The 12,122-nt window shown below is 38.2% G+C and overlaps 1 protein-coding gene across 6 annotated transcripts in view; it reads left to right on the top strand.

Moving 5' to 3' along the window:
* The window catches only part of SHANK2 (SH3 and multiple ankyrin repeat domains 2), a 334,008-nt gene that overhangs the window by 6,090 nt on the left and 315,796 nt on the right, over positions 1-12,122 (top strand). For 2 of the 6 annotated variants that reach the window (XM_052693116.1, XM_052693111.1), the window contains exon 2: positions 1,140-1,303. The exons of 2 other annotated variants lie outside the window; for them this stretch is intronic. The gene's annotated coding sequence lies outside the window, so the exon portion shown is untranslated. Of the gene's footprint in view, positions 1-1,139; positions 1,304-1,353; positions 2,369-12,122 lie in introns of those variants that run through there. 2 more of the 6 variants (XM_052693112.1, XM_052693114.1) reach the window with 2 other exon arrangements.

The following is a 12,122-nucleotide window of genomic DNA, read 5'->3' as shown; positions in this document are numbered from 1 at the left end:
TTGCCAGTGCTTCGATGCTAGCAATAAGAGTAAACGTTGAACTGGCAGATGACTCTTTTAGACCAGCTGATTTCCAATTAGTCTCCCCTTCCAGCATGCATCCACCGTAACAAGCTCAGTAATTTGACCCATTAATTTAGTCTTGCATGTATGCATATCTGCGACCATTATTACTGAAAACAGACTTCTAAGTACATTATATGTGATTGTAGTTGCATGAAACATCACATCACTCTTAAATGATATCTATCCAATTAGACAATATGCCCATAAAACATGACTTCGGTGTAGTATATTGTTATTGCTTTTGTTATTGTACGTTGCTTTAATCAGATGGCAAAATGACTCTACCATCAGTGCAGTGGACTGTACAATTTCTGTCTTCTCAAGGAAATATTAAGATAGAATTTTCTGAAGCATATTATAGCCTGAAAAACATAAACAAGAAGATGATACCCTTTCCCACTACCAATAGTCACATATTTTTTTTTACATGAAGTATTTTCCTAGGGTGAAAAAGAAAAAAAAAAGTGACTGCTGGTCAATTAAATTTTTTAAACTAAATCCATTATCTGTTCTTCAGTGAGAAAGCCTTTGTTTTAGCTCTCAGTGGCTGGAATTGATGTAGAAGCTACTAGGAACTTTATAGAAAAGTTGGTGTGCAACAAGAAGAGGATACACATTTAGCTCAGTAATTGTCCTTCTCCTATCACGTACTGATATCCTGTTTGGATTAGAGCTGAAATAGCTGAGAACATTAAAAAGAAATGACAATGTTTTTTGGTAGACCTGTGCATTTCTGGTGATTACAGCTTATAAGCGTCTGGTTCACAACAGCACTGTGAGTCAACTGAGGGCATCTGAGAGGAGGCATCTGGACAAGGGCCTTCAAGTGCAGGGAGACTTGTCTGCTTTTGTGCTAGCCTACTGTTCTTAAAACAAGGAGGGAGTAGGGAATAGTTACAGGGCTTTACTGCTTCAAAATACTGCTTCAAATTAAAGGTTGGTTCAGTTTTATCAAGCTTCAGTGATCTAAGTGCCTTCTGTTTCAAGTGCAGTGAATAGTCCTTATGAAAGGCGCTATGGCTCAGCTATCTCTACAGGGCAAGCATCTCTCTTTTGTCTTCTCTTTTCTACAGTGTGTCTAAAAACCACTGAGTAAGTCAGCAGTCTGCTCAAATTTCATGCTTCTCCCATTTCTTGCTTCCAGTCCTGCTGTGGCTTCACCAGTTCCCCCGCCCATGCACTGAGACCCATCAGGAGAAGCAGCCTACAGACTTGCAAATTGCCCCACCACCCTGAGGTAAGGCTATGCGGCAGTGAGAGACCACTCACACGGGCTGAGGAAAGAGGGATCTCTAGACCAGGACTGAATGCTCATGCTCATGTTGACTGTTTATCCTACGGCAGTGCAGTAGTGCCACTTTCTTTCCCCTTGTGATGACTCTGAGATGGCTGGGCACTGCTGTCTTCTGAGTAGCTACAGCTACATGGGGACACTCACAGTGACAGTGGCACCTGAAGGCTTGCTACAGCTCCCACTGTATTGATGGCTGCTGCAGGCCATCACGGGAGTTTGTCCTCTGATGTCTTGCCGAGGTGTTATCTGTGCTTCGCGAACACTGTGAGCACCACCTGCAAAACTGAACTTGACCTACCGTTTTCCACGTGATGAAGATGCATTATGGAAGAAAAAACATTTTTATATTTAGTCCTCCTGCTGTGTGAACCAGAAAATTTTCTTCACCTTGCCATCAGCATAGCATTTACCTGATAGAAATTTTTCCCCTGAATAAATATTTAGAAATGTTATAACGGAAGGACTAGCTTTTAACAAATTAAGCTTTTTACTTTGGCCTTTGCAGTTCTACAGTCAGGCTTGGGAAGTGAAGTTTTTGTACCTCTATGAATGCCGCTTAGCTTGTCAGTTATCTGTGAGATGAACACATAGTATAAAGCAGTGTGAAATTTGTAGACTTCAAAGCCCATGAAGCACATCTGAGGAAAATAAATGTTTATTTTTTATACTTTGACATCCCCAACTGGTGTCAGCAGCCTGGCAGAAGTCAGTTATTTATACCACCTCAGAACTGGATTCAAAACAATTAACATCGATGCAATTTCAAATGAAAACTTAAATTTTTATTAGGAGTTCTCTCTGTTGTGGTTATCTATTGATTTGGTATGACTTTCTCTTCTGTCTGGACTGAAACACTGAAGGTTCTTGTGAAAATTCCCTCACATGAGGCTTCAAATTGACAAGAAGGATGTAAAACTCCATGGCATCAAACTCATCCTTTTTTTCTATTCCTTTCTATCTAATCAGTGATAGCTGCTGAGCCAGATGGGACAAAAGATACAATGATAGGTAGGCTGAACCTAGCAGTTTAACAATGTGCCTGGCTCTCTCCGTTTTTAGCAGAAAATACACACTGATGTTTTTGTAGAGTTTGTTCATATTTGCTATTTTTATTCAGAGTTCATATTTGCTATTTTTATTCAGAGTAACAAAATATTGCATACTATAAAATGACAGGTGAAATTAATAAGTGTATTAATTACATGCATGTTTACTCATGGATAAGATTAAATAACTTTAAAACTGAAAATAATATATACCAAGGTCCTCAGAAATCCACATTTCCTTATTGATTATCTGCAAGTGTAAAGTGGTCCCGAAATGTATTGTCTAATTTATAATATTAATTTATGTTGCACACCAGTGTAACCATTAACTCAAGCCTTGCTTCCACAATATTGTCATAAAATATTTTATTCTTAATTTTTCCTCTTGTCCAGTCTAGCTCACTGTTCTTACAGAATTTCCATATCACTACATTTGAATTGCTGATGAAATTACTGCTAGGTATTTCTAGACCTCTCCAATTTGGTCAAATCTTGCTCTGACAGCTTTTAATTTTTATTTTCCTGCTTGAACTAAAAGATAGTTTTTGATTTTAAGTTTGGAAACATTGGATTATTATTATTATTATTATTGTTATTATTGATTTTTCCTAAGCGGTTTATTGTGGTTTAATCTCTCGGTAAATATTTGTGATATTTTAGAAAAGTTGTAGGCTTAAAGTATCACATATACAGGCTTGTAAATATGTCATCTTGGAAAGGTGTTGGTCCAACTGGTCACCAAAAGAGTGAGCAAATTACTTGTTTTCTAGACCTTCACTGACATGCCATTGGCATGAAGATGATGGCTGCTGAGTAAATATTACGTCTTTCCCTGTGTAATAAAACAATTCTGTGATCGTAGAATCAGATTCACAGATGCAAAACAACATGAAAATTCAGCTCAGGATGAAAATGAATGAAAATAAGCTAAATTCCTGCTTTAGACAAACTTTCATTTTCCACCAAATCTGCAGAATCCCATCTGGGGGAGAGTTTGGGTCCCGTTAGGCACTTCTGTCTGGTGTAAAGGTTCCCAATTTCTGAAATATCTGAAGTTTTTGTGTGCCTGGGCTGTTTAGGCTTAACTCGCAGAATAATTTTAACAGTTTCTCACAAACTGTGTACAAGTGTTGCATTTATAGTTGCAAATACGTAGAAGAATGTTTGTGTTGCAGTAGCACCTAGAGGTGTTAAACAGGTGGCAGCTTGTCCTGGAGTGTGGTGTAGAGAACATTGGTTTTGCTTTGACAATTGCCTGGCTTAAATTTAACAAGGAGAAAAAAACCCCAAATCTACTGTGCTGTGAAAGGTATTCACTATCTACAGTCCTGCTGTAACAACACCTGTGCCTAACCTTGTCAGTTCAAACCATTTTAGTGCTATTTTAAAATGAATTAATATATCTGTAAGAGATTCTTGAAGATTACTGTGTTTGTAGAAAACCAGTCCTGTAGTCTTCCAAAGTGAGCTTATTAGGGAGTAACAAATATTAGCTGCAATGTGCTGCAGAAATAAAAAGCTTTTCTTATTTGGCTATCATGCAAACTTGATACTTGTGTTGTAAGGCAGCCTTGTGAGGCTGGTGCAGTGGATGCCGTGCCTTGTACTGGACCTGCTTATATAAAGATTATTTTGTTGATGCTTATTTTTGTTTCAGAGTTCTTAAGGTGATTGTAGTTTTTTTTTGCCACTGTAGAACAAGTAAGAGATATCTGTTGGCAAACACCTGGGCAGAGGTTTCTTAGGTGGTGATGGAACATGTTGCCCCAAGGTTCAGCCAGTGAGGTCTACTAAGTAACGTTGTTAAGGTGATCTGTTCTTTGTAAAATGCTTAAGTTTAACTACTGTAAAGAGAAGAGAGTGGACTGGCTTACAAAATGCTGTTACCAATTTCTTGGAAAGGTTGAATGTGTGTTTCAAAACCAGAGAAAATGAAATTGTGTATAAGCTGTGCACAGCTATGTAGTTTGGGAAACTTTTTCCTCTTGTTTATTGCTGTATCCCAAGCCATAGTTATGGCATCAATCCCAAAATAAGGCATCAGTAAAGCTCAAAGTTTTTCTGTAGTATATTTAAGTTAGATTTTACTTTGTCTTGTCTAAACCCTTCACTTCCCCTTTGCAAGGAAAAAATCTTTAACCTCTATGGCTTTTTAAAATTTCTTGTTTACTGGTTTGCATTTCAGATTTTCTGGGGAGATTGTTGTTAGAAATGTCATTGGTGGCTGTGTGATAAGGGAAGTGTAACCTACCAAAGGCTTCAGTAAAAAGGTTTCTCCTTCTCTCAACATAAATTTTACAGGCAGTTGAAAATAGAGGCTGTAAAACCTTCAATCTGGGCAAATACAGGAAAGAGGAGGGCAGAGCAGCTGTTGTTCTGCGCTGGGCACATATGGTTAAGAAGATCAAGTTATACGTGTTCGAAGTGATAAGTATAATAATATGCCTCAAGTTTGACAGCAATTTAGACAAAGTCTCTTTCCATATTCTGAATCATCAAATAATGACTACACAGAGGTGTAAACAAAATTGTTTAAAGCAGGTAACTCTGAACTCTAGAGTTCTTGAGGTTATAGCCTAGCTGCTCAGCAGGTCTCACACAAGCAGCTTGGATGCTCCTACAGTGGATATACTTCAGGGGAAAGGGAAGAGGCATGGTAAGTCTCTATATACCTTATCTGTAATCCACCTGTTTTATTTTCAGTTGCCTAGGGAAATGTGGATGAAACATACAGCTCAGTCCCAGATGTCTGCATTTCAGCTATGTTATGGAAGGCAAGATTGCATATGGTATTGTAATATGTGTTCTAATTTTAAAGGATACTATTTTTAATTTTTAGAGTTCTACACTGTGCAGGGCATCAACAAGAAGGTCCTAAGAACAGGACTGAAGGCTTTTCAGCTATGTAAAAACTTAGTCTGACAGTTCTTTTACACTGTATATCTCTGCATCTCATGAAAGACAGAATGGAGTTGGACAAGGTACAAAGGCAGAAGAGGCCATGACTTCAGTTTGGAGAGGAGAAGGAAGAGAGAAATGAAGTTTTGAAAGTCATGAAGGCAGTGGATTTACGTGTGTGTGGAACTGTTGTTCATTGAGTTCTGCAACAGGAGTGCTAAAACCTGACATTTCTAGTTAAAACTAGTAGTGTGGTTTAAAGCTGATAAAAGAAAGTTCATTTCTTTGTACGGTGGATACTGAACTTTCAAAAATAGGTGCCATAGGCAGGCGTGGGAGCAGACAGTACCATTAGATTCAAAATGGTATTAGAGAAATTCATGTACTGCAGTTCCCTGCAAAGATGCTGACTGGACTTGACATGGATATGCCCTCCAATATCCCTTTTACAATTCTTAATGCCGAGGAAGCCAAAGGGAGAAGTTGACAGGAGGTGACCAGGTTTGCTTGAGCTTCCTCTTGTCATCATCAGAGATAGGACACTGGGGTAAATAATCATTGGTCTGACTGTAGAATAATGTGTTTTAAAATAATTAATGGATTAGTGTTCATCTCTAAATATGGCTGTGTTGATCTCAATACAGAAGACAGAGTGAATGTCCTAGAGAGGTCATCCTCTTGCTAGGATGTATTAAGCCAGAAGTACTGAATCAGATACGATACACATCATATAGACAAGATAATTTACCAACTGGGCATGCATTCTAAGGGGCTTTGGAGTCATTGAGACTCCTATGGGGCAGAAAACTGCCCCAAATCTGTTGGCCTCGCCAATGCATGCTGTGCTTGTAAAAATCTGCACCAGTGGAGATGGCCCACTTTTTAATGGCTGCTATGTTGGCATCGTTGCTAGGAAGTGTTTCCCATGCAGTCCTTCTTTCTTCATTCAGCCTGAACAGATGGAAGCCACAAGGCACCAAATCCGGACTATTACATGTGTGTGTGGTGTCCAGCCAAGACTGGCAATGTGCTCCATGGCCTTTAAACTGGTATGAGGCCTACTGTTGTTATGTTGCAAGAGCAAGGTTGTCTTCTATTTAACTCACCTTCAGCTAAGACTCATTAGAAAAGTTGACTTATTCAAGCCTTGGCAGTTGAATTTATTTATGCTGACTATCAGTGTTATTTTGTGGTAGCTGCAGTTATCATGAGATACTGTTTCACTCAAATAGGTGACCAGGAGATTGAGACATTCAGTGGTGTCAGGTTTTAAAAGTTTTCAGTATTGTAGTCATCATAATTTCTGACTACCAAGAACTTTATATAATAAGCTGCAATACCAAGGTATACGAGATTCTTGTAATAATGGTAAGAGAACAGTGCAATTTTATTTCCCTCCTATGAATATGATTGTGTTGATCTCCACAGAGATAACAAAGAATGGATGTCCTGGAGAGGCTATTTCTCTTGCTCTGGTTTATTAAGCAAGACTTTCAACAAAACTTTGCGAGTATGATGTTTATCAGAAGACATGTAGGGACTGTGCTTTATCTGGGGAGAACAGAATCTGAAATTTTTTTTATGGAACAAAGTATCTATGTAAGGATGAGAGTGTTTTCAAAGCATCGGCTTAGGAGCTCTGAAAGTAAGCCTTAATGCATTATGGGAAAGCTCAGTAACAAATTAATTGAAAAAATTACATTTTATATGAGACTTTTCCTGATAATGTTATGTTTTAAAGCTATTCAAATTATTGTTTGCAAATTGAATGATAGATAATGAGCATAAATATCCAATTTACTAATTACAATGCTAATATGTCATTAACATCCAATTTTGTTAGCACTTAGGAATGATATTTGATTTTGGTTTCTTACCAGTGAGTTTGCATTTATTGGTATTAATGAAGCACAAAAGCTCCTGATGTGATTTTTTCCTCTGAAGGTTTTTCAGAAAAGCAGCACTATCCTCATAGTTCTTATTCTTTTCTCCTCCATAGCTGATATTCACTGTTTTGTTTCCTACTAATAATCAAGTAATTCTAATTTCCATGCCAATAATATCCATGCAAGCGTCCTATGAGATCTGTGTTCAGAGAGTGTTCTTTGCATTGTTTTTTAGACCCATATTAATTTCTTCCAGTTTGCCCGTGATTGATAATACTATTTAGAACTTTCCTTTAGAACAGTAAGAACTTTTCTTTAGAACAGTAATGGGGCTCATCAGTGTTGAGGTGATGTACTGCTGGCATCTGCTGCCATTACATAGCTGGTAAGGAAGGCAAAGTGGTTGTGGGAGATGGACAACGACTCTGAGAAGACTTGAAGTGTGGCCAAAATGGACAATGGCAGGCAGGACTGTTCATATGGGACCAAAGTAGATCTTGAGTAGATCTTGAGATCATTGGAGACTCTTGGTGTTACCATATGTTCTATGATTCCATAACATTCACAATATGCCTCTCAGCTGAAGCTGTGGCCCACAGTCCTACTGAGGAAATAATGCGATATCTTCAAAAAGGTTCGGTGCTCAGAATAGTATGTCCCTCTGAATAAGCCTTCCTCAGACTTGAAAAGTGGCTGGCATACCATAAGTCTGCGCTGCCTTTCAGGCAGACCTGGACAGGCTGGTGGGCAATAAGAGCCAGTGTAGAGTCCTGCCCCTGGGTAAGGATAACTGCATGCATCAGTACAGGTTGGGGGATGACTGGATGGAAAGGAGCTTTGCAGAGAAGGACTGAGGTGGCCTGAAGGACAGCGGGTTGGCCATGAGTCAGAGGTGTGCCCTTGTGGTCACGAAGGCCAATGATACCTTGGGGTTCATGAAAAAGAGCGTGGCCAGAAGGTCCTGGGAGATGATCCTTCCCCTCCATTCTGCCCTGGTGAAGCCATGTTTTAGAACACTGTGTCCTCACCTCCCAAGTTCAAGAGAGACAGAACTACTAGAGAAGATCCAACAGAGGGCCGCAAGGGTGATTGGGACCTGGAGCATCTTTCATATGAGGAAAGGCTGAGAGGTCTGGAACTGTTCAGCCTGGAGAAGACTGAAAGGGATCTTATCAATGCTTATAAATATCTTACAGGGAGGAGTTGAGTGAATGGGGTCAGACTCTTTTCAGTGGTGCCCAGTGGCAAGACAGTGGGCACAGGCTGGAATATAGAAAGTTCCATACAATCATGAGGAAAAACGTATTTACTTTGAGAGTTACAAAGCGCTGGAACAGAGAGGTTGCAGAGGCTCCTTTTCTGGAGATGCTTAAAACCTGCCTGGATACTTTTTCATGTAACCTACTCTAGGGAGCCTGCTTTAGCAAGAGGTTGGACTCGATGATCTCCAAGTGGTTCCTTCCAACCCTCATATTCTGTGATTCTGTGAAACACAGTCATTTAGAGATTAAAGATTTGCTTAATTGAAGCCATGCATGCTTTCAATTAAATAAGCCTTTTTGTATTTCACATGAACAGCTGTAATTTTCACATTTCAAATAATTTTTTTTTCTTTCCTTTTATGTATGTGGTGTGTATTGAAGGTGTAGCTTAGGTCAAGGTGACATTGCAGTGTTAGCTTTGCTTAATTTCTGACGCCTTTCATGGCTGGAGGGAAAGAGAAGGGCTGGCTTTGTCTAAAATTGCATTTTAAACAAAATACTCCATTTCTCAGGATAAAGATCGCTCAAACAGAGCTTGCAACTACCCTATACGTATAAATCTTAGCATTGGCTTAGCAGACTACATGGCCATATACTGCTTTGGGGCATATTAGCATTTATTTTTTCCGCATGGAAGGTCAGTTCTCCATATAGCAGTTTACATATTTTTAGAGCTGATTTAGTCATCTGTAGTAGCTGAGTACCTTTTCGTAGGTATATGTGACCTCTTCTGTCCCTTTATCCCTGCCTTTTTTTTTTATTTGTTTTTAGCTTTTCTTAGTGTTATATTACTTATAGGGTTAAACAAATTTTTGGATTACAACACTAGGACAATAATTAACCTACTTATAGGAAGATAAAAGCAAGGAAGGGGACAAGATGTGAACAGAAAAGACATCTGACAAAAGGCAAAAGACCGATATTTGAATATTAGTGGAAAGTGCATGTGCTTTCTTTAATTGGATTTACACTTTCTGTATACGAGGCAAATTCCAGTTCCTAAAATTGAAGACCCTAAATTACATTCATATTATGAGTAGAAGCACAGCACTTAATAAATCCCTCACGAAAATATTAGCTCATGTTCTGTGCAGTGCATTTGTAGTGGAAAAGTCAAACAAATCAAACAATTGATGCCTGGTGTGACCCTGTTTATTCTAACATGCTATATGAGCAAGGAATTTATACAAGGAAACAAGGAAGCTTGGAGATCTGCCATCTGGGCCTGGCTCATATGTCGTTAACGCTACCTATAAAGATAACAATATCAGCTTTTTGAATGCTAGTAATTAAGAAATAGTTTTTCGAATACCCGTAATAAGTAGTTTGTATGTCCTTCCTTCTTCTCAGCAAAAACAAATATGCAAGTGCATTAAGCTTTTATATTCTTTTATTTGTTAGGCTTGCAGTTACACTGAACCTAGCTTGCTTGCTATCTGTATTCATAAGGGCTAGAAGCAAATCCTAGCTTAAATAAAACTATTAATTTAAAAGACATCTTGCTGTCAGTACAGATGCCTCAGATTTATTTTCTATGGATGTCTCTGTGTTAAAACACATAAAAATGTGTTGTAATATAAATGAATTTAATCTTGTTGAATATTCATTAGCATGTATAGAGATAATTCCATTTAGGCAACTCAGTACGTTCACTTGAATATTTTTTTCACTTGCGATATGACTTAGGTTGTTATGTCTTTTTCATTTTAAACTATGTCCATCATATTCTACAAGTCTTGTGTTAAGAAAACATAGCTATTGAAATGTATTTCTATTATCTTTAAATACTGCTAGCAGGATATAAACTAGTTCATTTTTTCTTAAAATTGCGAACGATTTTCTTGATCAAATTTTTAACCCTGCCCATATTGCTTAACATAAACCTGCTGTCAGTAAATGCAATGGGATGGAGATGGAGATGTGTGGGCTCATTTATCCCCTTGGAGCTAAAGGCAAGACCTGGCAGCTAAATAATTGATTTGTGGGCAGCCTGGCTCTCCTTGCACAATGCTCGGTCACAACCCCTGTCTCTGCCTGGCGTGACTCCCTATTTCATCTCTCTTTACTTACCACCCAGTTCAGCCAGGAAAGTCAATAAAATCCTGTCTTTTGCAAATATTCCTGTCTTTACGAGAAGCATGAAGGAACAGATGCTGCAGCTATTGGCAGTTGTTTGTGATTTGTAGCTGGAGAGATTTCTCCCTCCTATTGTCAAAATGCTAACAAGTGTTTCCTCAACAGACTAATGGGTGTTTAGACGGCACATGTAAATAAAATGGAACTATCGAGGCTAGTGAAAAATTGGCAGATACTGTGCTCACTTATCTTGAGTAGATTAAGGCTGTTTCTTCCTTTCAGATAATTGTAATCTGTGAATTTCATTCACTTAGTGAAAAGTTCACAGCCATTTGAATGGAAGTCTGACTTGTAAAGAAAGAAAATAAATAAATCAATCAACAGCAACAAAAAATATCCAGAATAAACACCCACCCACTTTTTGCTTGGGTAAATACAATCTTTCATTTGAGTTTAGACTCAGTTACACAAACAGGTAGCAATTGAATACAAGTACTTCTGTGAATTTAAATGGCAAAGGTTTTCACCTCAAAGAACAAAAGTAGAGTTTTGGGAGTTTTGACTTAATTTTCTTGGACACATCCAGTGAATTCCATGAAGAATTACATCCGAAGTGAGCAGCTTCTGGCCTTTAGAAATACTATTATTTATTACTGTGGATTTTGTAGTGTTTGGGAAATGAAATAATTAGGAGACGTGAACTGAAGATGAAATTTTTCTTTCATCACTGATTGCTTATGAATTGCAGTAATACCACTTTAATGATATTGCCATTTTACATTCAGATAAGAATGGAAAGGAAGGTGATTTATTTTTTCTTCTTCTTTTCTTTTTTCTTTTTAAAAATTCTGTAACTGAACATACTTTTTAACCTACTATGATCATTAATAAACAACAGTGCAGGATCTGTTTCTGGTCCTTCTTATCATATGAACTGCCTGGAGGTATTCTTTTTAAGGCACAGCTTTCCTAGTAATGAGAGTCTCTTTAAGGTTATGTTTAGGAGTGGAAAAATTTCATTTTAAAAATACAAGTAATAGATATTGAATAATTTAAACAGAAGCTACTAGCAAGTCTTGAGATGTTGACAGGTGGAGATGTCTGTTAGCAGTGTATTTTTATTCTTGAGCCTGAGTTTACTGTTTAGCTGGAATGCTGAATACGTTGCAGTTGTTTTAGTGGCTACCCACCATCTCTTAATGGAGTATCAGTTGAAAAAATGGATTCAAGTTGTCTCTTCCTCTTTGAGTTCTCCTTAGCTGATGGTACAATCACAGGTCTTAAGAATCTTTGTACAGGTTTCGTATGGGTTCAGCCTTGCTTTGCTTAAGGTGGCTGTCAGTCCACCTATGTGCTTGTAACACAGCTACTATTTAAGTATCTCACAAACTCCTCTGAACCTGACTTCTCAGTTTTATTTATTTATTTTCCCAAAGGGACCTTTTTAATGAAGGTTATATTGCACTAAATAGTCTGCTAGAGGTCAGCAGCTATGAGTGATGTGCTCTGAATTCATGGCTGCCCTACTTTATCAGGGGAATGGGAGGAGGGAAATCTAGAAAGAGGTTGCCCTGAGGGTACCTGCTGTAATTCC

This window comes from Tympanuchus pallidicinctus, unplaced genomic scaffold (assembly GCF_026119805.1).
Source record: "Tympanuchus pallidicinctus isolate F22 unplaced genomic scaffold, pur_lepc_1.0 scaffold3, whole genome shotgun sequence".
NCBI classification, from domain to species: domain Eukaryota; kingdom Metazoa; phylum Chordata; class Aves; order Galliformes; family Phasianidae; genus Tympanuchus; species Tympanuchus pallidicinctus.
Note: the sequence above shows the minus strand (reverse complement) of the source record. Positions and strands in the feature narration are given on the sequence as shown.